Genomic DNA, 24,354 nt, shown 5'->3' with positions numbered 1-24,354 from the left:
CGTTGTAAAGAAAATAGAGTGACTCCATTTTCTACGTGAGCTGGGAAGTTTCCTCTTGGCTTTTTTCATGACCTTGTTATTATTTAATAAAATATGTCATTCTGAAGCCTTAGAAAACACCCTTCCTTTACTTCTTCAAGAATGGGGAATTACACGTAGGCTCTTTACTCAATATTTTTCATTCTGTCAGTGTGGTTGGATGCCAAGTGGCTGTTCTGAGTAATTTTTGAAGGTACATTTTTTTGGTACTTTGCCAGGGAAATCATAACTCTTAAAATGCGCCGTAGACCTAACCATACAATTGGATTTATGGATAGGTATTATGTTCCATGTTTTGTTGTTTTCTCACTGTTTTAGTCTCTGGGATTGATGCCAAAGGCTATTCAGCCTCACTCCATTTATTAGAGTGTACAACTAAGTTTACACAATGGAGTTTAGAGGGGGAAAAAAAGACCTTGTTTGTTTATCATTCTCCTTAAGATGCCTTTATGTCAGTGAGAAAGGAAAGTATTATTTCTCAAATACCACAGTGAAATCTCATGAGAAGTAGAGTATCATAGTTAACAAATAATTACCCATTGCCTGAGCCATAAGAAGAACTCGTTGCCTTATTCCAGACCATCTTCTCTGCTACTGTCAAAGACGTTTTGTGCCCTAAAATTCAAATCTGTGACTTCCCTCCTCAAAGCACTTCACTTGCTTCTCATTCCTGGCCTCTAGGATTAATTCCAGACTCTGTCCAATGGCAAACAGGCCTTCTGTGATCTGACTGCTAACCTCATTCTTAAATCCTTTACTTCAGTCATATTAAATTACTTGGAATTCTCTGAAAATGTCATTGCTTTCATGCCCCTGCACTTTTATTCTTGCTCTCCCCTCTTTCTGGCATGCTCTGTTTCACCATCTCAGGTCAGCATCACCTCCTCTGTGAAGTCTTGCCTGACTTGCTCCACCGCCCCATTCTCCCCGCTTCAGGCAGAGGAGATCCTTCGTGCCCCATAACATACTCATACTTGTTTCACTGCAGCTGGAGCACATTGTTGCACTTGTTTGCACATGTGCCTTTCCTTAGCTTTTTCAGCTTTTTCGTCTGTAAATCTCGTTCACCGTCTTTGGGAGCTTTCACCTTACTTTAGGAACACTGTCGTAGTCTTCCAGCGTGTATTCCATCTCTGCCATCTTACGTTATGAATTCTGTTAACTCTTACTTTTTCTATATATTTTTTAATCTCCTTGAATTTTTCTTAGATTAAGCTTCATTTTTTAATTTTTTCCTCTTAACTCCATTTCTTCCCTTTTAGTTCAGCACTTATTACCTTTTTTAGTATTTTGTGGGATGTCCTAGAATTTTAATGTACATAGAGTGTATGTGTAATTTAGTAAGGTGTATGACTCATCAAATGTGTAATTTAATGTCTTCAGTTAGTCAGTGTTTTACCCTCTTGAACAAAGTACAGACCTTTGAATGCCTTATTCCTATTACCTCCTTCCTACTTCAGTTCAGTTCAGTTCAGTTCAGTTCAGTCGCTCAGTCGTGTCCGACTCTCCGCGACCCCATGAATCACAGCACGCCAGGCCTCCCTGTCCATCACCAACTCCCGGAGTACACTCAAACTCATGTCCACAGAGTCGGTGATGCCATCCAGCCATCTCATTCTCCGTCGTCCCCTTCTCCTCCCGCCCCCAACCTTTCCCAGCATCAGAGTCTTTTCCAGTGAGTCAACTCGTCGCATGAGGTGGCCAAAGTATTGGAGTTTCAGCTTTAGCATCAGTCCCTCCAATGAACATCCAGGATTGATCTCCTTTAGAATGGACTGGTTGGATCTCCTTGCAGTATAAGGGACTCTCAAGAGTCTTCTCCAACACCACAGTTCAAAAGCATCGATTCTTCGGCGATCAGCTTTCTTCACAGTCCAACTCTCACATCCATACATGACCACGGGAAAAACCATTGCCTTGACTAGACGGACCTTGGTCGGCAAAGTAATGTCTCTGCTTTTTAATATACTATCAAGGTTGGTCATAACTTTCCTGCCAAGGAGCAAGCGTCTTTTAATTTCATGGCTGCAATCAGCATCTGCAGTGATTTTGGAGCCCAAAAAAACAAAGTCTGACACTGTTTCCATTGTTTTTCCATCTATTTCCCATGAAGTGATGGGACCAGATGCCATGATCTTTGTTTTCTGAATGTTGAGCTTCAAGCCAACCTTTTCACTCTCCTCTTTCACTTTCATCAAGAGGCTTTTGAGTTCCTCTTCACTTTCTGCCATAAGGGTAGTGTCATCTGCATATCTAAGGTTATTGATATTTCTCCCAGCAATCTTGATTCCAGCTTGTGCTTCTTCCAGCCCAGCGTTCCTCATGATGTACTCTGCATATAAGTTAAATAAGCAAGGTGACAATATACAACCTTGACGTACACCTTTTCCTATTTGGAACCAGTCTGTTGTTCCATGACCGGTTCTAACTGTTGCTTCCTGACCTGCATACAGGTTTCTCAAGAGGCAGGTCAGGTGGTCTGGGATTCCCATCTCTTTCAGAATGTTCCACAGTTTATTGTGATCCACACATGGGCTGGGGGGTTGTCGGAGCTGGAAGACACCTCGTCCTCGTTGGCATAACTCGTGCTCACCTCGTCGGAAGCGAACTCGCCCACGTGCGGGGAACTACCGTCCGACTTGGCCCCACCGTCCAGGGACGCCATGAGGTCTGGCTGGTCCCCCAGGAGCAGCTCGGCCCCCTTCCCCCACGACGGCGACCTGAGCGCTTTCTCGTGAGGCGTAGGCGCCCCGCGCGCCTCTCCCGAGTTGGCCCCGACGGCTGCGCCCGGCGCCTGCTGTTGCCCTGGGCTCACACCAGGCGTGCCCCCGCTGTCCGGCGCCGCCGCCGCCGAGTATTTGTCGAAGAAGGTCCCGGGGCTCACGTGACCACTGTCCCTTTTTCTGCGCCCCCGTCCCCTGCCGCCGCCCCCGGGGACCGGCTTGCCATCGTTCCCCGACGTCGATTCCAGGGTGTAGTTGGGGGAGAGGCTAGTGCCGTCCCCCTGGGCGGGCGGATTGGGCGGCCCAGAGGCTTTAGAGCCGCTGCTACTGGTCCCCGACGGGCCTCCGGGCCCTGGAGCCCCAGGAGCAGTCCCTCCTGGGAAGTAATCCGAGCCCGGGTTGCCGGCTACGGCCGCGCCGTCGGTTTCGTTCTGGCTCAGTTTCCTCTTGCCCTCGGGAGGGTTCTTCTTGTTGAAGGTCACGTTGAGGTTGGGGGCCCCGAGGCTGGCGATCATGTTCTGGCAGGCGGTGGAGAGCGCAGCCAGGCAACTCTGGCCGAACAGGTTGTCCTTGGAGCTGGGCTTGTTGAAGGAGCCCAGTGAGAGCGCGCCCAGCTTACTGGCCGAGGTGCGCTGGCTGGGCTGGAAGTCAGGCTGCGGCGGGTATGCGATGCCGTTTTTTTTCTACTAGCATTTTGATTCTATATTATTTCCAAACCCTATAATTAAGGCATCATTGTTATTTGACGGGGTGATTTTATAGCTTTATCCATGTATCATCATTTTCTTCACTGTTTGGGATCTCTCACCTTCTTTCTGCTGTGAGTTTTCTTCATCCTAAAGTATATCCTGTAGAAGTTTCTCTGAGTGATAGTTAACACTCATTTTGTAGTCTGTCGGAAAATGTTTTTATTCCGCCATCATTCTTGAAAGCTAGTTTGTTGGTTATAGAAAATTCGGTTGTCACTTTCTCTCTGCATTTTGAAGGTACTATTCCAGTGCTTTCTGAAATCCATGTTGCTTTTTATAAATGTGCCCAAAGTCTGTTTTTCCTCTGTGAATAATCTATTTCTCCCTCTGACTGCTTTTAGGATTTTTTTCTTTGTCTTTTGACTACAAAGTACCTTGGTATGAATGTACCTTTTTGTGTATCATGCCTTGGATTTGTTGGGCATATTTCTGTGATAAAACGGAAGTTGTTGTTGTTCAGTCACTAAGTCATGTCCAGCTCTTTGCAGCCTCATGGACTGCAGCATGCAGGGCTTCCCTGACCTTCACTGTCTCCTGCAGTTTGCTCAAACACGGACGACACTCTTAAAAAATAGTCACATTTACCCTGACCTGTCCTTCCCTCAGCCACCACCTCATTTGAACACAGTTATGAGATCCGGACCTGTGAGAATCATCTTGAAATCATGAGATTACAAACAAAAGAATGGAAAAGTAGAAGAGAAAGAATCTAAGTCCTTAATAACCTCACTGAGCACTGAATTGCCTACTTCTAGGCTTCATGCTTGGAGAAGGGAGTGGCAACCCACTACAGTATTGTTGCCTGGGAAATCCCACAGACAGAAGAGCCTGGCAGGCTACAGTCCATGGGGTTGACTTGGTCACTAAATCACCACCACCACCAGGCTTCGTGTATAGGAAGAAAATAATTCCCTTTTTGCTTAATGTATATTCTTTAGTCAGGTACTCAGTTGCATCTAAAATTAATCAAAATGTGATCCTTTATTTCTCTGTGAAGTGCCACAAGCATTGTAACAGAGTAAGTGCTCAGTAACATTTCAAACAACTAGTGGTCATTTCGAAACATGTATGTGAAGAAATCTATTTATCTTTGAAAATATTGATAAATTTGATTTAAGAATTTTCTTTTTAATCAAAAACCTGTAGCTGACCTACAGATCAATCTTTAAAAAGACAAACTAATATCAAATACCTACTAAAAGTACCAAACAGTGTTTATTCTACTATGCCATAGCTTGTCAGACTTAACTGGACAAGTACCACAAGGGAAGCCTGGCATGCTGCCATTCGTAAGATTGCAGAGAGGCACACAACTGAGCGACTGAACTGAACTGAACTCTGGTTCCTAAGTTAATTCTTAGGAACCAGAAATGCAGTCAAAGACATCTGAAACATACATGCTTCTTGAGTCATTATGTTTGAAATATATCATTCATTCTTAGGAAGGAGGAGGCAAAAGAAATGAAAATCAAGGTTAATTAGAAAATCTGGCCTGAAGGAGTTGCAAGTGTAAGCAGGAAAGAAGAGGAAGGAGAGAATGAGATAGAGAATGATAGATCAAAACAGCTGATTTTCTTTCTTCTGTCTTCCAACCAGCTCAGCTGTCTTTTAAAAAGAAGACATGTCTTAAGAAGGAGCAATCTGCAAGCCAGCCAGAAGCAGAGACGCCATTGATGGACCTGTGGAAAGCGCTCCTGTTCATCCACTGCTAAATGCATTCTAAGAATGCCAACTGCATTATTCAGGTGTGGCTTTCTGGGACAGAACATGATCTTGTGCTGCAGGAGGACACACAGAGCCTACAGTCTGGGGAAGCTCTGAAAGTGTGTGTTTAACCTCTCTTCCCTATCACATAGACATTTTCATACAGCTCCTAAAGAGCTGGGCTACTGTACTACAAAGGGCTTCCCTGGTGGCTCAGTGATAAAGATCTGCCTGCCAGTGCAGGAGATGCAGGTTCAATCCCTGGTCTGGGAAGATCTTCTGGAGAAGGAAATGGCAATCCACTCCAGTATTCTTGTCTGGGAATTTCCATGGACAGAGGAGCCTGGTGAGCTATCTTTGTAGTCCATGGGGTTGCAAAGAGTCAGACACAACTTGGTGACTAAATAACAACTTCATTGCAAAAACTCACATATGCTTGAAAAGCTTGTTTCTTTAGTTGATTACTCCCATGTTTTCATCTCATTCATTGTAGGGAATCCCATTTCAGGTTCTATGTAGGAAGAATCGTTTCAGTGCTCAGGGCAGTTACCCTGAGCAGTAGAACTGGGGTAGACTGAGTAGACTCAGTCATATTTGTATCATAAGATAGGGAGATGCAGGAAGCTGCAGTCTGGCCTGGGTTTGAGAGCTGGTTCTCCAGTTGACAAGAGTCCCTCCCGTCCTCACTACAAATGTGTGAATGCCAGAATTCCCCAGTCTACCCACCCCATTCCCCCGATTGACATAGCCCAGGCTCCTTAATGGGTCAGAATGTCACACACATTTTTAAACAGTCAAAATGGTCATATCTTAAAATAGGAGAAAGAGAAGCCTCGAATGCTTCCCAAGCAACCATTTCTGTCCCTCAGAGGGTTGCAACCTGACCTACCAGGGAGGAGAGTGGCTGCTACTGGGGCATTTGGATTTCCCCTTGTATTTCTACTATATCCCAGTCATTAAAATGGGGGCTCTCCACAGAGTGAAAGGTTATTTTACACAGGAAGCACATTCAGTATTAGTACAACAAATGTTTTCCTTTCTCCAGCCATGGAAGAACTCCACTTGGAGGGAGTCGTGATAAATCAGAACATCAGCCCTTTCCGCTCGGACACCAATAAGTCCTGCACTTCAAAATTGCTGACCTAAAAAGGATGCTCAAGAAAGAGCAAGTTTTTTTTTCCTTGTAAAGAAAGCAACACCAGAAGCAGTGTGACTTCCTTGTTCACTTAGATGCATGCAAAAAAGAAAAGTGAGTCACTCTTGAGTTTCTAACTTTAGTTTATAGAAACAAAGCACTGAATCATGTAACTTGTCAGGGAAGACCTAGATATAGTTTTCTCTAGATAATGTTCATATTGAAAGAGTCTGAAATCCTATTTTTGTGGTAGAGTTACGGGATTGGGGCTACAGGTGTCTACTCATCAGTAATTTTGCAGTTCAGGATGTGACTATAAAAAACATTCCAGTAGAGAGATGACAGGGCCCACAGAGCCATCTAACTTCATTGAGCCAGCCATACTCAGGCTAGGACTTCTCTGAATCCAAAATTGAAAAGGAGCTGTGAGATCAACATTAGGAAAAGCACTGTAGACTCAGTCCATATATTCATGTTCGTCATGCTGTAGATGAAATGAAGGGTTTAGAAAATCACTTATTCAGTCATTTGGAAACTTAAATAAAAGCCTTTATTTGATAGGATCCAAGCTCAAGTCTTTTTGCAAACCAAAACAACTCTCTTGGGAAACCTGACATAACAATTAGCCTACCCCAAATAATGAGTCTTACTTCCTCCCTTTTAAAAGTACTAGCCCCCTGCCCTGTCTTCAGTACTTTTAAAACTTGCTTTTATTATCTCTCATACATACGATCTACCTTTCCAGTTCTGATGGGTTTGTAGTTATTAGGTGTCAACCAACAATCAAGCAATTATTAGTAACAATACCATGAAGTAATTTTTAAAACTGTAACAACCGCACTTCCTCACTTCACCATTCTGCCATTCTCCCGCCCATTAAACTAAGCAAAACAAAGTAATTTGCTGATCCAGTGCATTCCTAAACCATGATTTGGGGAGTATCTGATGTTTGGAATATTTGCATTATAGCTCTCCCAACCGTGAGAGGATTTGTTTTCTGTAAGATTTCCTGGAGTCCTGGGATAGTTATTGCACACTGCAATTAAGTTCAGTCCCGTGTAGGGTTCTGAAGAATGATTGAACCAACAACAACAGACAAGCCCTCTGCAGCATAAATATTCTGTCCTGTCTGCATTTGTCAGGGTCACTGTCTTTGCTTCAGGACCTTCTTCCTTCCACCCTCACAGCATGAGCCTGTGGACTGCCTGCTGAGGAACATCCTACTGAGAAGAACTTCCAGATCATTCTGTGAGATGGTAGCAGAAAGGAACCAAGGTGAAAAGAGAGGGGTGGTGTGGGGAACTTCCCTGGCGATCCAGTGGTTAAGACCCTTCTTCCACTGCAGTAGGTGTGGGTTTGATCCCTGGTTGACTGAATGGCTTGGCCAAAAAGCAAAAATAAAAAAAAAAGATGGTGTGAGATTCCCTCAACCTTCTGGTAATTGATTTGGCTTCTGGTAATTGATTTAGGGTCTTGGATACATATCCTTCCTTAAAACAATTCCCACATAATGCCAGACCCTGTGTTGAGACCTCTGCTGCTGCTGCTAAGTCGCTTCAGTCGTGTCCGACTCTGTGCGACCCCATAGACAGCAGCCCACCAGGCTCTCCCATCCCTGGGATTCTCCAGGCAAGAACACTGGAGTGGGTTGCCATTCCCTTCTCCAATGCATGAAAGTGAAAACTGAAAGTGAAGTTGCTCAGTCATGTGCAACTCTTAGCGACCCCATGAACTGCAGTCTACCAAGCTCCTCCATCCATGGGATTCTCCAGGCAAGAGTACTGGAGTGGGGTGCCATTGCCCTCTCCGTTGAGACTTCTACCTGTGTTCAAACCTTTCAAATTAGACATTATTAATAATTGCCATCTTGCAAATGAGCGAATTAAGACTTAGAAACCTTCACTGCACTGACTGTCATACATCAGTGACAGAATCAGTTTGTCAGGTTCTAGAGCTCAGGTCAGCATTTTGCTATACTTCCTGGGTAGAAAATTCAGCCACAATGCCCTTTAAAAACCCCCAGAAATCACAATCTAGCCACATGCAAAATAAGTATTGGTTGAAAGTTTTCATAAAATGTAGCGAAGATTTTGAAGCTGTTTGGAGGGGACACATAGGAGACAAATGAAAACAACCATCATTTCTCTTTGAGTGGTGTTTATGCAGCATTTAATAGTGCTCACCTGATAGCTGACTGGGAACAACCAGATATTGCACCATCTAAGGTTGCTTTGGCTGATTACCGTGGCCTCATAGAAGGAGGGACTACCATTACACAAACCCACCTCTTACAGGCCACCACCAAGTGAACTGAGAATGTATTTCCATCTCATCCTGTTCTCACATGTCAGTCCACAAATGACTTAGCTAGTATCACTGACTTAAAACCCAAATCTGAAGGTCCTTAGAGGAAAAAAAGACATTCATGCTCTAAAGCCCATTTCTTCCCTCCTTTATTGAAGCTAGCATTAAAATCAGCAATATAAGAGGTGCATTGCACTCGGAAGCACTGCACTCCTCAGTGCCGCAATGATGACATATGGGCGCGCGCACAGAGACACACACACACACACATATGAAAGCTCAAAAGATGGTCTTTCCCCAAAACTTCTAAATAAGATTGAAAGACATGCCCCCCCAAATGCCATTCGCTTGATTCATGTACTGTCTTCAATCAAATCTCAGCATTCCATTCTAAACATGAAGAATATATTTTTAGTATCAATAAGTAAAGTTCCCAGCTCTCAATGTGAGGGGTGGGAAGCCTTAATCTTGGTGGGGGTTGGGCACTGGAGACCTAGCCTCCTTCAAATAGCCACCGAATCCCTTAAAGTGAAAGTACTGGTTACTTAAGCAAATAAAACAAACAGCAATCCTTTGATCTTTAGGAAGCTCTTTCTTGTTAAGGTAACATTCTGTCTGACTTTTATGTTTCAGCATTCATTGTATATTTAATTATTTTTAAAAGTTTTGTTTTAAATGATTACACTTTTTTCATAAGATAAACACAGGCATGCTTTGTTAAAGATTAAAAATAAATCTCACACAAAACTGCAAAGTTGGCAAAGATAATACCACATGGGGTCGGTATGTTCCAAAACACGATTCTCACGGGGCCCCTCTGAACACACTGAATTAGAATTTTTGTTCTGAAAACTTTCAGGAAGCCCCTGACTCTAACCCACCCTTTCCTGAAACTGGTGAAAGTATGAAAAAAAAAATTACCACTCAAGTGAAAAAAGAAGAGTCTCAACACTTTAGGGAGGCATATTTTGTCTTTCTTTTAACTTGTTACTGTGTTCAAAAATACCTTGTGATAGCTTTCAGACAGGGAACACACTGGGATAGCAATATTAAAAGAAGGATGTTTTCATCCTTCAATGGGTGCGTTATCAAATGACTGCTTTTAATTCAACTTGAGAGTAATTACTAGATCTTACTACACTGGAAACATCACTCATCCCTAGTTGAGTTTGATTGTAACCTCTTATAAATAAGGGTTCCCTTTTGGAAATATCAAAATAGAGACAGGTTTTCCTTGCTGCCTCATTTTTCAGGCTTACTCCCCGGAATCTTTGACTGTTCACTTCCTCTTCCATTTTATTCTTTCTTTTTATTCCAATACATCTCTTCCTGCGATTGGGAGAGTCGAATCCATCATGGATTCCAGACAAGGACATCTGAGATGCTAATGCAGTTCTCGGGGCAGACGGTAGGTGGTGTTGAAAAGCCGTGCCTCAGCCAGCCATCCTTGCTGGAAATCACATCAGAAGTGTGAGCAGTCTGATGTAATGTGACAGGAGAGAGACGGGAGCCAGAAATTGTGGGTGTCTACTCCTCCCTCAGACACCCATGCTTATGACTAGGATCCCTCTTACTTATTTTCAAATGGAAAACTATTCTACCCCAGTTGAAAAAATTCAATATTCAGATGCAGTGAACACTTTGCAAAAGGTTTTTTTACTTTCTCAATGCAAAAGATGTTCCAGCTTCTAACATGCCATTGCTGTTTGCTAAAACTAAACAAAGATGTACACATGTGAATTCAATAACGTGATTAAAAAGTTTCGAATTACTTTATAAATCTATCCTAGCCTCAGATTCCTGGAAGGAAATATTTTCCATAGAGAATAACGAATATAAAGGTTTTCTAGGGTTTCTCTAAGAGAAAGTTAGGAAGAGCATTGCCCAGAGATGTCAAGTGCAGCTAGAACTGTGGAACTCAGCTCGGAGTGGAATGCGATAAGCCATCGGAAAGGAATGTGATCTGGGTTTGCTGGAATGAAGTGGGGTTTATTATTCTTTCCCAGGACCAAAAATTGACAATTGGTTGGCCTAGATGAAATTGTTGCTATTTGGACAGGCTTGTGGGAATTAGGAGAAAGACTTAGAAAGCTAGAAGTTCAAGCACGTTATTGTTCTGGCATTGGGCCACTGCAGTCTGTGAAAAATAGAACGAAAAGCAAATTAATTGAGGGTTAAATCTTCATAAAAACTAAAATTATATAATCTTGGAATTAGAGATCATGTGTTCTAACCTCTCTCCAAATACAAGTATCCCCAGAAGAACATCTTTGAAAGACGACCTTCAAGACATTTTCTGGGTCACTTTGAAGAAAGAGTTCTAATGGCTTTTCAGAATATCCCACTCCATTCCCGAACCCCTGATTTTAGCACTTCTTGAACCATGGTGAGGAGCCTGGAACACTCAAACATATTCTTGGAGGGCTACAAGTTCTAAACGAGATGTGCAAAATTTTGTCTTTTCATTTGGACAACAACTGAAAGAGAATATGTAAACATGCTACAGTGACCATTTTTTCTACTTAGTAAACTTTCTGTTTATGATCAGTTTTAGGTTTACAGGGAAATTGAGTGAAAAGTATAGACATACCCACTGACTCCTCCACCTCCAGTTTCCATATGACTAATATCTTACATTAGTGTAGCATGTTTGTTGAGCCAACGTCAGGCATTATTATTAAAGTCCATACTTTGTACTAGGGTTTGTTCTTTGTGTTGTACATTCTAGAGGTTTTATTTTTTAATTTATTTTATGGAGGTATAGTTGATTTACAGTGTGTTAATTTCTGCTCTACAGTGATATGATTCAGTTACACATATATACACATTTTTTTCATATTCTTTTCCGTTAGGTTTATCATAGGATATTGACTGTAGTTCCCTGTGCTATACAGTAGGACCTTGTTGTTTATCTATTCTACATATAATAGTTTGCATCTGCTAATCCCAGACTCCCAATCCATCCCTCCCTGAAGCCTAGGGTGTTTGACAAATGCAAGGATCCCTTTTTACCTGAGGACCACCAAAGATATTTTCAGTGGTACTTTTGTTTATGTGTCATGAGACTAATTCAACTTTGTTTGGAACTCGTAAGTAAAAAACAGACCTGGACTGAACAGGCAACAAGTGTTGTTAATTTTAGTGAAGAAAAGTGACAGCTTGCCTCACTAATGGAGGTTTGTCTGTGGTTCAGAAAAAGAAGTAGGTTTTGTTTGAGTCATCACAAATTGTGCAGTGGCCTACACCTCCAAGATAAAAACCATCATTGGTACCATATTCATGTCCCGAAGGGTGATTTTGTTTCAGCAAACAACATCAATATTATTGACATTGTAATTTTTTGCATTTAACTTATACATTTGTAAATGTAGTTCATTAATTTAATTTGTAAATTTGTTTAACTGTAAGTATAAGGACTTAAACCTAGTTGTATGCCCATAATTAAGAAATGCTATAGAGAAAATAGCTTTCTTGGTAGCTCAACTGGTAAAGAATCCACCTGCAACGCAGGAGACGCTGCTTCAATTCCTGGGTCGGGAAGATTCACTGGAGAAAGGATAGGCTACCCATTCCAATATTCTTGGACTTCCCTGTGGCTCAGCTGGTAAAGAATCTGCCTGCAATGTGGGAGACCTGGGTTCGATCCCTGGATTGGGAAGATCCCCTGGAGAAGGGAAAGGCTACCCACTCCAGTGTTCTGGCCTGGGTCACAGAGTCGGACACAACTGAATGACTTTCACTTTCATAGAGAAAATACTTTCAAATGCTATAACTATTAAGAGGTTAATATAAAAAATATATGAATACCTCATCCAGCTCAATATCAAAAAAACAACCCAATTAAAAAGCAAGCAGAAGACCTATATAAATGTTTTTCCAAAGAAGACATACAGATGGCCAACAGCCACATGAAAAAATGCTCAATATCTCTAGTCACCAGGGAAATGCAAATCAAAACCACGATGAGATACCACCTCACACCTGTCAGAGTAGCTGTCATCAAAAAGACCACAAATAAACATTGGCAAGGATGTAGAGAAACAGGAACATTTATATACTGTTGGTGCAGCCACTATGGAAGATAGTAAGGGGGTTCCTCAAAAAAATAAAAATAGAACTACTGTATGATCCAGTGATTTCATTCCTGTGTATATACCTAAAGAAAATGAAAACACATAATTTGAAAAGATAGATGCTCCCCAGTGTTTATAGCAGCCAAGATACGGAAGCAACCTAAGTTTCCATCAGCAGATGAATGAAGAAGATGTGGTATGTTTGTATCTACAATGGAATGTTACTTAACCATTTAAAAAGAGAATGAAATTCTTCCATTTGCAACAACGTGAATGGACCTAGAGAGCATAATGTTTAGTGAAACAAGTCAGGGAAAGGCGAGTACTCTATGTTATCACTTATACATGGAAACTAAGAAGTAAATGTATATACCCAAACAGAAATAGACTCACAGATAGAGTGAACTAGTGCTTACTAATGGGGAAAGAGAAGGGGAAGAACGGGCAAGATAGGGGTATGAGATTAGGAGATACAAACTACTACATATAAAGTAGATAAACAAGAATACATTGTACAGCACAGAGAATTATTTTAGTTCTGCCAGCAGTCTAACCCACAAGCACAGCCCCTTCTTTTGTAATAACTAAATGGAGTATAATCTATAAAAATATCAAATCAGTATGTTGTACATCAACATTGTAAATCAGCTACACTTCAATAAAAAAGAAGAGAGACATTATAGAAAAATATTTGTAAACCCTGGGGATTTGAACAATGTTCTTTTCTGTATGAGGGTCTATACATGACTCAGTTTAAGAAGCTCTGCTCTAAGCATGCACTGTTTTTTCCCTCTGTGGTACACAGGACTGCCTCCCTGTGGTTTGCACACACTGCTCCTGGTTCTGCCCTTGGAAATCTAATCCTTTTCTACACAAACAGCCCTCTGAGTATTCAGATGTAACAATTTCCCAATTTAAAGTTTTCTCTTTTATATTTCAAGAGGCAGAGAACAGATTAATATAGACTGAGTATATGTCTAATCCCTGGGGGTCAATTTATACCTCCACCACCCTCCCACTGATTGTACGGGGAGTGAGGCTAAAGACTTGCTTTCCTCATTTACCAGTCCTCTCAAGAGTGAAGGCAAGGTCAGCCAGGACTGATTTGTTCTTCATGAATTCATGATGACTCTTAGGGCTTCTTCCTGAACTTATTCTCTGAATGCTTTTGGCTGTGTCCTGGGCAGATTAAGCTGAAGGGTTACAGTTTCTGTAATACAGCCTTCTCCAATTTGAACTCCAAGACAATGTTTTCCTATAACCAGTGTTCCGGCCACTCTTATCAAAGAGAACCAAGGATGGTTCTTCAAATAAAACCTCAAGTCATATCCTCCAGTACCATGGCTTGATGACCTGGACCTAGGATGAAGAATGAGCTGTGCTCGCTGGAGAGCCTCATGTTGCTGACAACCGACAGTTAAAGATACTGCCTGAGTCTTTGATGCTTCAGCCAAAGTTGCTCCTTTTGGAGGTCGGGGTCAAAGTATCTGGGACCTAAAGACCCTGTGGACTTGGGAATGGTGTCAGCCAGCTGCTAAGATGGAAAATAAGGACTCTTTGAAAAAGAGCCCATCCTTTTTGCATGAAGGATTGTGGTGTGTCATGGACCAACAAGTGAGAGTCAACAGAAAACCTGAAGAGAAAGTACAAGTCAGTGACCTCAGGATCTGAGAGCAGGTTGGGGTGAGGTTTGAGGAAGTTTCTCCAAGTAGGAAGTTGAGGAACAAGCATAGAGAAGAGTGTCCTGAAGCACCACTGATACGGTGCCCGGTGTCTGTGTGTCTCTGTGTGTGTGCACACATGCACATGTGCACTTGCACCTGTGAGACAGAGGGAAGAACTAGAGAAGGCAGTTCTGCCAGCAGTCTAACCCACACAACCTAACCTTAATAGGGTGGGGAAAAGGGGATTAAGCATTCCTCCCTTTCAGGAACGTGACTTTGATATTCATAATCAGTTGTGAGGCCCCTCCGAGAAACTACGAATTTTGATCCTTCAAAGCTGGGAGGTGACTCCTGTGGGACTTCTCAGTGGTGAGGAAGGTGGTGTGGGAAACTAGTGTCTCCATAGAACAGCCTTTGCTAATTCAGGTACATATTTGGATGGGCTCCTGGTTACCTAAAGACAAACCTGGATATTCCTCATATGACAAAGAAGCATTGATCTTGGAAATGAGCCGGGGTTACCAGTCATGTGATCCTGGGAAATTCACTTGGCTTCTCTGGGGCACAGTTTCCTCCTTGGTAAATGGGATGATAATAGTATGCTTAGCCCCAGGGTGGTTGTGAGAATTACATGTTGAAATATACATGAAGTACTTAAAGAGGGGCATGTGGAAAATGTTACATCTTGGCTTCTCTGGGGCACAGTTTCCTCCTTGGTAAAAGGGATGATAATAGTATGCTTAGCCCCAGGGTGGTTGTGAGAATTACATGTTGAAATATACATGAAGTACTTAAAGAGGGGCATGTGGAAAATGTTACATCATGTGTGATTTAATTTTTTTTAAGTTGGCCTTTTCCTAATTTCCCTCATGACTCGGATGGTAGAGAGTATGCCTGCAACGCGGGAGACATGGGTTCAATCCCTGGGTTGGGAAGATCCGCTGGAGAAGGGAATGACAACCGTCTCCAGTATTCTTGCCTGGGAGGTCCCATGGACAGAGGATTCTGGCAGACTACAGTCCATGGGGTTGCAAAGGGTTGGACATGGCTGAATGACCATCACTTTCCTAACTTCAGAGGAAGCTGGGGAAGTGAGTATGTGGCTGAGAAGAAAGGAATTACTAGAGGTGGCTCCAGCCAATCAGGACTTTCCCCTCGGGTTGTGTCAGGACTGCTTACCTCAAGAAAAGGGCCTCTCCACCTGGTATCTCCAGAAAATCAGAATAGTGCTAGTACAGAAGAAGGGGGAGGGTGGTGATGACTATAGGAGAAGCTTCAGACGTTATTTGCCACACACCTTGGCTTTCAGGTGAGACACTGAGATACGTGTGGCTGCCCCAAGATGGCTCATCCACTTGGGGGCCAACCACAGCCCTCAAGGTCTCTCGTTTCAGTGTTACTTGCTGGTACCAAATGATTTAATAGCTTGTGTTTCCCAACTATCACAGCCCCAGTACAATGTGTTCATATATGAAATTTATAGACCTTAGACATCTTGAAGAACAAAGTACAGCTATCACCAGAACACCAACAATTAAAGAGTCACTCTAAATAACAGTACATCCGATTTAGAGCATGGGCTCCTTGGTCGTGATTCTCTCAGCTGTCTTCATCTGAGGAGTTCTACTTGGCTTGTTTGACCAGAGAACTTCTAGTTTCTTTAAGAACACATATTTCCCCCTGGTACACAGCTTCAGCTTTGAGAGCTTGGACAGAAATAAGTTAGCTATTTGTTGCCAACTCACTTGTTCCGTTTTTCTTTTCTTTCTTCCTTTTTTGTTCTTTTGCTGCACTGCACATGGGATCTTAGTTCCCTGACTAGGGATGGAACTCATGCCCTCTTACACTGGAAAAAGCATCTTAACTACTGGACTGCCAGAGACCCCCAGGGAAGTCCCTCACCTGTTCTATTTTGAAGTAATGTAAATATCCTCTATCAGAGGAATAGATTATGATTCCATTATGAAATGTTATGTGGAAACTAATCTTATAAGGGTATAAGACTGTAGCAACAAGGAAGTCTAGTGTCGTAATGAATGTCAAGTGAACAGAGCCATAGAGGAGACACTGGGTCCACCCATGTCTTCTAGGGTTTTCAGTTGTTCTAACCAATTTTCAGCCTGGTGGCTGGAATTGAATTGGGGAGCTCTTCCCCAAGCACCCCCAATTATGGACATACACACAGTTGAAAAATTACCTCCTCTTTTCCACCCCGCACCAGTCCTTAAGCAGTGGCCACGGGCAGTCGATGTATAATTGCCCTACCTCCAGTACCCCTTTGAGCTGCATGCTTAGCACTGTGTTCCCAAATTTCCTTGGGGATTAGCTTCTATCGCTTGATAAGTGTGCTCTTTATTGGCTTCTCTCCTTCACTGTATGGATTCCGCATGCCCCCAGTGGTATTGTCTGCACTCCTCAAATAAACTACCTTTGCATGACTACTTTGTCTCAAGATCTGCAGCACAGGGAACTATAGACACATCCCTGTTTGTCCCTATAGACAACGTGTGCACACACAGGCCAGGAGGAAAGGGAAAAACAATGGCAGGAGTTTGACTGAGGATGGTGAGAGTATGTTCAATTTTTTTCCCTTCTGTTTCTAAACTTTATGTCCAGTTGTTACATGAGTGTAAACATTTTTTGTTTCATATTTTTAAACAATAGTAAGGACATCTGTGTCCCTCAAATTCCCATGCCCAGAAAGGTTGCAAACAGACATGAGAAATAGCTGTTAAGGAAATGGGTTGCCCATAGCATGGTCTGTTGTGAGGAATGCGTGGGTGATAGCACAGGGGCCAGTGAGGTTTCTGAAGCCAGAGCATGACATTTTAGAAACTAGACCTCAGTCTGGTCCACAGGTAACATCTCCACCAAGTCAAGGTTTACCTTGTTTACTGCCCAAAGTACAGCAGCGTCTATTTTTTTTCAAAGAGCAAACTGGATAAATGCAAATATATTGCATTCATTCCTTTTTTTCCCCCCTAAATTCCAAATAACTAAGCATTCTCTTTGGAAAGTTTCTTCACCGGTAAGCAAAATCATTTCTGTTTTAAAATTGTGGTCTGCAGTTTATATGACCAACTTTTATTTTACTGAGCTGTCTTCCATGTAAAACCTATTTTTAACCTGAAGAGGTGCCTCTAGATACATAACAGCAGGCTGTAGAAGTGAACATTTTACTTTATTTTCCTACCATTTTCTTCTTTAAAACTTCTGATGGGGAAAAAAAAAAAAAAAAACATACAGGCATGTGCAATTGATTCTATCGTAAAGGGAATTTAGGCCCCAAACCAAGAGCTAAAGGGATTGTAAGGTATAAAGCCAAACTATTTGGACATGTCATCTCTGAGATAAATATTGTACCCAACAATTTTTTTTGAAATGGGGAGGAGTGGATAACTGCTGGATTCAAGAGGGTAAGTGATTTTATTTGAAAGGCTAATTAAGTCAACGTACAAGTTTTTCTTCTCCTATAGACAAAGTGAGGGTGGGGTAAAATGAGGAAGGAAAATGTGCCCTTTACCTCCTGTTATCTCTTTCTCGTGAGAAAGCCTATAGAAGTTGTAGAACATGCTTTAGAGCTAAAGATCTAGGTTCAGATACTGGTTCAGCCACTTACTGGCTGGGAGGTCTTTGGTGAGTTCTTTAACTTCTCTGTGCCTCCATTTCTTCCTCTGTAAAATCAACATCATACCCGAGAGAAACACCCCTTCATAATAGCAAGGAAAAGAAAGGCAACAGAAATGCCAGTCAACGGAAGTATGTGTAGAAAAAAATCACACAGCCAGGAAAATGAATGAAGCTCAGCCACTTGTGAAAGCATGGATGAAGCTAAGGAATGTGATGCTTGGTGAACAAAAGCCTGCCACCTTTTGCATCAAGTCCAGATCTAAGGAAAGCCGAGCAATCAAGCATTTGAGCGTACAATGGAAAAAAAACAAGGAAATGCAAAACTCAGGATACTGGGGTTGTGTGTGGGGCAGGCAAGAGAATGGATTGGGAGGAGTACAGAGAGGGACGCAAGTTACTGTTCATGTTTTGGTTCTTGGGTTGGGCGTTAAGTTCATTGGCAAGTTTATTTTGTTATTTAAAATATGAATAAATGAATAAAAGATGAGCAGAAAAGGGCCAAGCCTGGAACAACAATGTGTCCTGAACCAATTAACCCAGTTACAATGAACCCAATTCTAGTACATTTGAAATGGCAACAAAAAGAAAAATAGACAAAGTAGTATCTACTTTATGGAGTTGTGATAAGAATTAAATGAGAAAATGCATGCCACATACTTAACATAACTGCCTAGAAAAAGAGTACATTTTTAATAGATGATATCTCATATTGCTATTTTGCAAAACCAGAGTTTTTAGATGATTTTAGACTTTGGAAATGTCTCATATACTTGGAATGTGTTCATTTCAACCGAACAAGATGAATTCTAAGACTGTTCCTGTTTTCAGCTCAGTTCCATGTATATGACAGATGAATAGAACAGATCCTCGGAGCCAGCCATTCATTTTCCAAGGCCTACAATGTGCCAGGTATTGTGTTGGGTCCTGGAGATGGTGGGGAGTGTCACACAGCTAGTCTTGGCCATCTTGGAGAACATGGTGCTGAAGGAGCAAACATTTAGTCAGGTGGTTACAGAGGTGATTAGAGCCAGAGGGCGAGGAGCACGCTGTGACCCTGCACTGCTGACCCTCAGCACAGTGCCACGCAGGGCCTGGGCACAAGCTGGCCCAGCTGTGAAGCACCCACAGCCCAGCTTCACCTCACCAGGTTCAGGGTCATCATGAATAAACATGTTAGCCTGAGCCAAGTGTTTAGAAGAGTGCCCGGTGCACAGTAAGTATCCAGTGCTCATTTATTTATTTATTATAAATAAAACAGAGCAAGGGTATGTACTGAGGGGTTCAGCTGCCACTTCCATCTTTACCCACCACACACAAAGACCTTTTTACCTGTGAAAGGGGTTGTCTTACCCATTCAGGCTGCTATCACAACTACCATTGGCTGGATGGCTTATAAACAATAGACATTTCTTTCTCCCAGTGCTAGAGGCCGAGAAGTCCGAGATCAAGGCTCCATCTGATTCAGTGTCTGGTGAGAGTCCACTTCCTGGTTCATAGCTGGCACCTTCTTGCTGTGTCCTCACATGGTGGAAGGCAAGAGGGCTCTCCAGGGTCTCTTTTATAAGGGCATGAATCTTGTTTAGGAGGGGTCCCTCCTCATGACCCACATGCGTGCATGCTAAGTCACTTCAGTTGTGTCCTACTTTTTGCAATCCTATGGATCATAGCCCATGAGGCTCCTCTGTCCATGGGGATTCTCCAGGCAAGAAAATTGGAGTAGGTTACCATACCCTCAAGACCTAATCACCTCCCAAAGGCCCCACCTCCTCATACCATCACCTGGGGATTAGGTTTCAACATCTGGAGGTGGGGGTTGGGTCACAAATGGTCAGTCTCTGTCAGGGTCCATCATGCCTTCCTCCTATGATCCTTAGGTCATTATTAGCACTGTCACCTTTGACTCTCTCTTGAACAAAATCACCAGAGAACTTAACTCTCCTTGCATTCCATGCGAGGAAGTGGTGCCGGCTACCCTCCCCTGTGTAAGTGTCATGACCTGGGGGTTTGTGAGCAGGAAGGACTACAGGCCTCCAACTTGGCTGCCCGTCCTCAGCTTCCTGCCTCAGTCCATTGCACCACCGACCTCAGGCCCTTTCCTAGTTCCCTGGGCTGGACAGCTCAAGATTTTACTTATGGCTCTTTACTTGGACATACTTGCATTAACCCTGAATATTCACTGGAAGGACTGATGGTGAAGCTGAAACTCCAATCCTTTGGCCACCTCACTCGAAGAGCTGACTCATTAGAAAAGACCTTGATGCTGGGAAAGATTGAGGGCAGGAGGAGAAGGGGGAGACAGAGGATGAGATGGTTGGATGGCATCACTGACTCGATGGACATGAGTCTGAGCCAACTTCGGGAGATGGTGAAGGACAGGCAAATCTGGTGTGCTGCAGTCCATGGGGTCACAGAGTCACAGACTGAGAACGACTGAGCGACAACTTGGACATAAGCACAGGCAGACGGTCTCCTCAAAGCCCAAGCCCCAGGCATCTCTATCACCTGCCTGTCTCCTCCACAACCCCCACCACTAAGAGCTAGCCAGGAACAATTTGACGGGTTAAACTAAGTTCACAGACTTGAAAATGCTTGTCTTATAGTGTAAAAACAGCAATAGCTTGGGTTGTAAATGACAGGTATGATTAACAGAATAATTTTCAGTTTATTCCACCCAATGACATTGAAGGAGATATTTAGCTACAATCACTGAGACACTTTTCATTCAACAAGTACTTCTGAAACATCAGGCATGCTTGTCTAGACACCATAGAAAGAGGTATCCACTTTCACTTATCACTTGGAATAAATATACTCATAATGAGCTTATGAGATTACTCATATTAATAATATGCTTTTGAATACATTTCTCTGCTTCCGTGCTTCACCTGGTTGATTCTGTGGGGGAAACGTAGTATCGCATGCAACAATGAATTTTCAGTCACTGCAGAATGATGATATGTGATTCCGTCGTTCGACACCAGCATCTTCTACTCTTAGCTCAGAAGCTGAGGGGTATTGGGGAGAGGTCTGTATTCACAAAAAGGTAAGAAGAAGTTGCATTCACTTCTCCATAACTGTGAAGAAGTGCTAGGTGATTATGGGAATGGGTATGATTTGGGGAGGGAAACACCCGTCCTGTGAAAGGTAAAGCAAATGTTGTTTGAATGAGGACTGCCTGAAGTTTAACCCTTTAGCTCCGTGGATGCCCGGCCAGGGCCTTTCCACTTGTGCACCTAGCAGGATGGAAGCTCCTGGTGCCCAATTTCTGACCCCAAGTCACCCCGACCTGGGGTCTGGCAAGGACCTGCCTACCCCCTCAGCCCCTCTGCCCCACCTAGATTTTTATGTTAAATAGTTTCTTTTGGCTCTGCATATCCTGATATCGGCGTGATATTGGGAATTAGTTCAGTTCAGTTCAGTTCAGTCGCTCAGTCGTGTCCGACTCTCCGCGACCCCATGAATTACAGCACGCCAGGCCTCCCTGTCCGTCACCAACTCCCGGAGTAAGCCAGTGCTGTCATATTCACTCAGTTTGCCTGTTCTTGTAACCCTCAGTGTGGCATCTCCTACTTTCAGGGGAGAGAAGCGCTGGGCACCCGTGACCAGTGATGGAAAGCCTGGCAGGGGAGAGGGCAGGGGAGTGGGCGCCAGTGCTGGGCCCCCTCCTGCTGGCCACATTCCTGTTCCTGCTCGGGTCTGGGTCAATGTCACTGAAGTGACAGGCCCCACTAGGTCACCTCCAAAGCCCCTGCCCTCCCAGAGGGCCTAATAGACAAGCCGCCTGTTTGTACAGGCTGCTTATGGGCACGTCATTGTACAGAGAGGGTTCCACAGCCTGCCAGCGAAACCTGCTCAGCAATTCAACCCTGTTTCCTCCTGATGGTGAAGGCTGGCTCCAGCTAATTTTATGTCTGTGACAGGGTGGGGAACAAGAGCACCTTGCATCTGTTCCGTGGTGTCTTTGGCCTCCGATGAGCGGGGACTCGCCCCCAGTCCAGAGTGTGGCCCTCGGCCCCAGGCGTCAGTGAGGCTCCCACCAGACTGTGGTGTCCTTCCTATGGCTTCCCTTTCCTTGGGGTCTCTGTGCATCCAGCCTGGGGGATGGGTGTAGCTGAGGGGGCAGTCTCCCTCAGCATCCTGCTCTAGCTGAGTGCCCGAGGAGCCCTCCCTCACTCTTCGGCACCAAACCTGAACAGAGACAACCCCTAAACTTCTCAGGGATCACCATCAGAGCTTGTTTTGTTAGAAGATTCTACCCTCTTCTCAGGCACTCATCAGCCTCTGGACCCTGGCTCCACTGCCTCTGAGTCTCGTCCTTCCCATCCCTGACCCCACTGGACTCATCCTGGCTGGAAAAGCAGTGTGATGTTACCTTGCCTCTCCTCAGCCCTGATTTATTTATGGCATAGTTTATTTATGGTATAATACATGCTGTGAGGGCGACGGAGTCACTTGGGAGTCTGAAGAGCCAGCCTAGTTCATGCTCAAGGGAACTTAGGTAAAAAGAAAGAGAAATCCATATATAGTTTATTAAAATATTTATAAAGATGCAGGTTGATTATATCAAAACCTGAGAAAGGTCAGAAATGATAAGATAATGGGGTGGAGTGAATCTGGGTCACAAATTGCAACCTAATGAGAGGGAGGGAAAAGAAGGCAGGGTTGATGCTTGGACAAGAGAGGTGGCTCAGGATCACTGTGGCTTAGGTGCCTGTCCACAGGCTGGAGGTGAAGGTGAGGTGAATGGATTGGGGTGGGGGTGGGGGCAGAGGCAGAAAATGTTTATGAACCGAACAAAGCTGACCAGGGAGGGTTGGGTGAAGATGGTGGACGAGCTGCTGAGGGGAAGATCTGAGCAGGCCTGTGTTGAGTTTGACTTGATTAGATGATAGTGGAGAAGACCAGGGATCAGTTCAGTTCAGTTCAGTTCAGTCGCTCAGTCGTGTCCGACTCTCCGCGACCCCATGAATCACAGCACGCCAGGCCTCCCTGTCCATCACCAACTCCCGGAGTACACTCAAACTCATGTCCACAGAGTCGGTGATGCCATCCAGCCATCTCATTCTCCGTCGTCCCCTTCTCCTCCCGCCCCCAACCTTTCCCAGCATCAGAGTCTTTTCCAGGGATAGGTGGTTCAAAACCAGTCTTGAGGGTGGGGTGGGGGAGGGGAGGGGAGGGGAGGGCGGGAGTGTGCTGGGGGCGGATATAAAGACCCAAGGTGCAGGTGCAGAGCTATCAGGGCCTAGAGGAGGGGTCTGGATGGGCTTCAGGGGAAGGGAAAGGTTCAGGCTCTGCAGAGGAAGAAGCTGCTGTCCTTGGCGAGTGATGAAAACCAGAGAGGCGGCAGAAATGACCAAAGCCAGAAGCTTGCAGAAGCAGGAGGACACTGGCACAGCCCACAAGGATGACGATGGAGAAGTTGGGCAACAGGACAGGCTGCGTGAGGAAGGGTGGGGACTCTGAGGTCTCACGGCTATTTATATTCCGTTGAAGATGTCCTGGAGACATTGGTACATGACTTACAGGAGAGCAGAGGCCAGGGCATGTGCTGAGTTTGGAGGGTGGTGGGAGGCAGTTGTGGGCAGTGCGGGGTGATGGGAGGAGTAGGGGGCTGGGCCCTGTGTGATGAGAAGGATGGGGTGCTTTCCCAAGAAGTACGTAAGTCACTTCCTAGGGGTCTGTCAGCCCTTCCGCCACTCTGTCTCTGAGGTTGCAATGCTGAGAACAGAGCCCGGACACCACTAGTTCACTTTTCTTGCATTTAATGTATAATGTGAAAGTTATAATTTTCTTAAAGCACTGACAAAGGAACATGGCTTATACACAAGAAAGAGGCATGGATTCAGAGTCTCCCAAACTCATTAAAATCCTAGCTCTGTAAAGAAAATGTGGTCATGAAGCCTTAAGAAGGAAGGAAATTTTGACACATGCTACAACATGGATGGATCTTGAGGACATTATTCCAGTGAAAGTATCCAGTCACAAAATGAAAAATACTGGGTGTGATTCCACTCATAGGAGGTATCCAGAATAGTCAAAGACTTTCTGGGTGGCTCAGTGGTAAAGAACTCAGCTGCTAACACAGGAGGCATGGGCTCGATCCCTGGGTTGGGAAGATGGCAACCCACTCCAGTATTCTTGCTCAGAGAATCCCATGGGCAGAGGCTACTAGTGGAGCCTGCTGGACTGCAGTCTGTGGAGTCACAGAACGTTGGCCACGATTGAGCGAATGACCGTAGCCTGAGTGACTTATCACCAAGTTTATTTCTCAAGTCTGAGATCCGGGTGCCAGCATAGTTGAGGACCCTTTTCCAGGTTTTAGACTGCCAACTT

General features: G+C 44.0%; 1 long non-coding RNA gene across 5 annotated transcripts in view; it reads left to right on the top strand.

Annotated features, from left to right (window-relative positions):
- The window catches only part of LOC129556362 (uncharacterized), a 30,101-nt gene extending 7,358 nt beyond the window's left edge, over positions 1 to 22,743 (top strand). For 4 of the 5 annotated variants that reach the window (XR_008685982.2, XR_008685981.2, XR_008685980.2 and 1 more), the window contains 3 exons: positions 5,108 to 5,256; positions 6,261 to 6,464; positions 7,493 to 22,743. This is a non-coding gene — a long non-coding RNA (uncharacterized LOC129556362). The remainder of the gene's footprint in view (positions 1 to 5,107; positions 5,257 to 6,260; positions 6,465 to 7,492) is intronic. The other variant, XR_016038867.1, reaches the window with a different exon arrangement.
- Positions 22,744 to 24,354: the final 1,611 nt, after the last annotated feature.

This window comes from Moschus berezovskii, chromosome 13, assembly GCF_049115385.1.
Source record: "Moschus berezovskii isolate FMDL1 chromosome 13, NW_MosBer_1.0, whole genome shotgun sequence".
In the NCBI taxonomy this organism is placed as follows: Eukaryota; Metazoa; Chordata; class Mammalia; order Artiodactyla; family Moschidae; genus Moschus; species Moschus berezovskii.
This window is presented reverse-complemented; position numbering and strand designations above follow the sequence as displayed.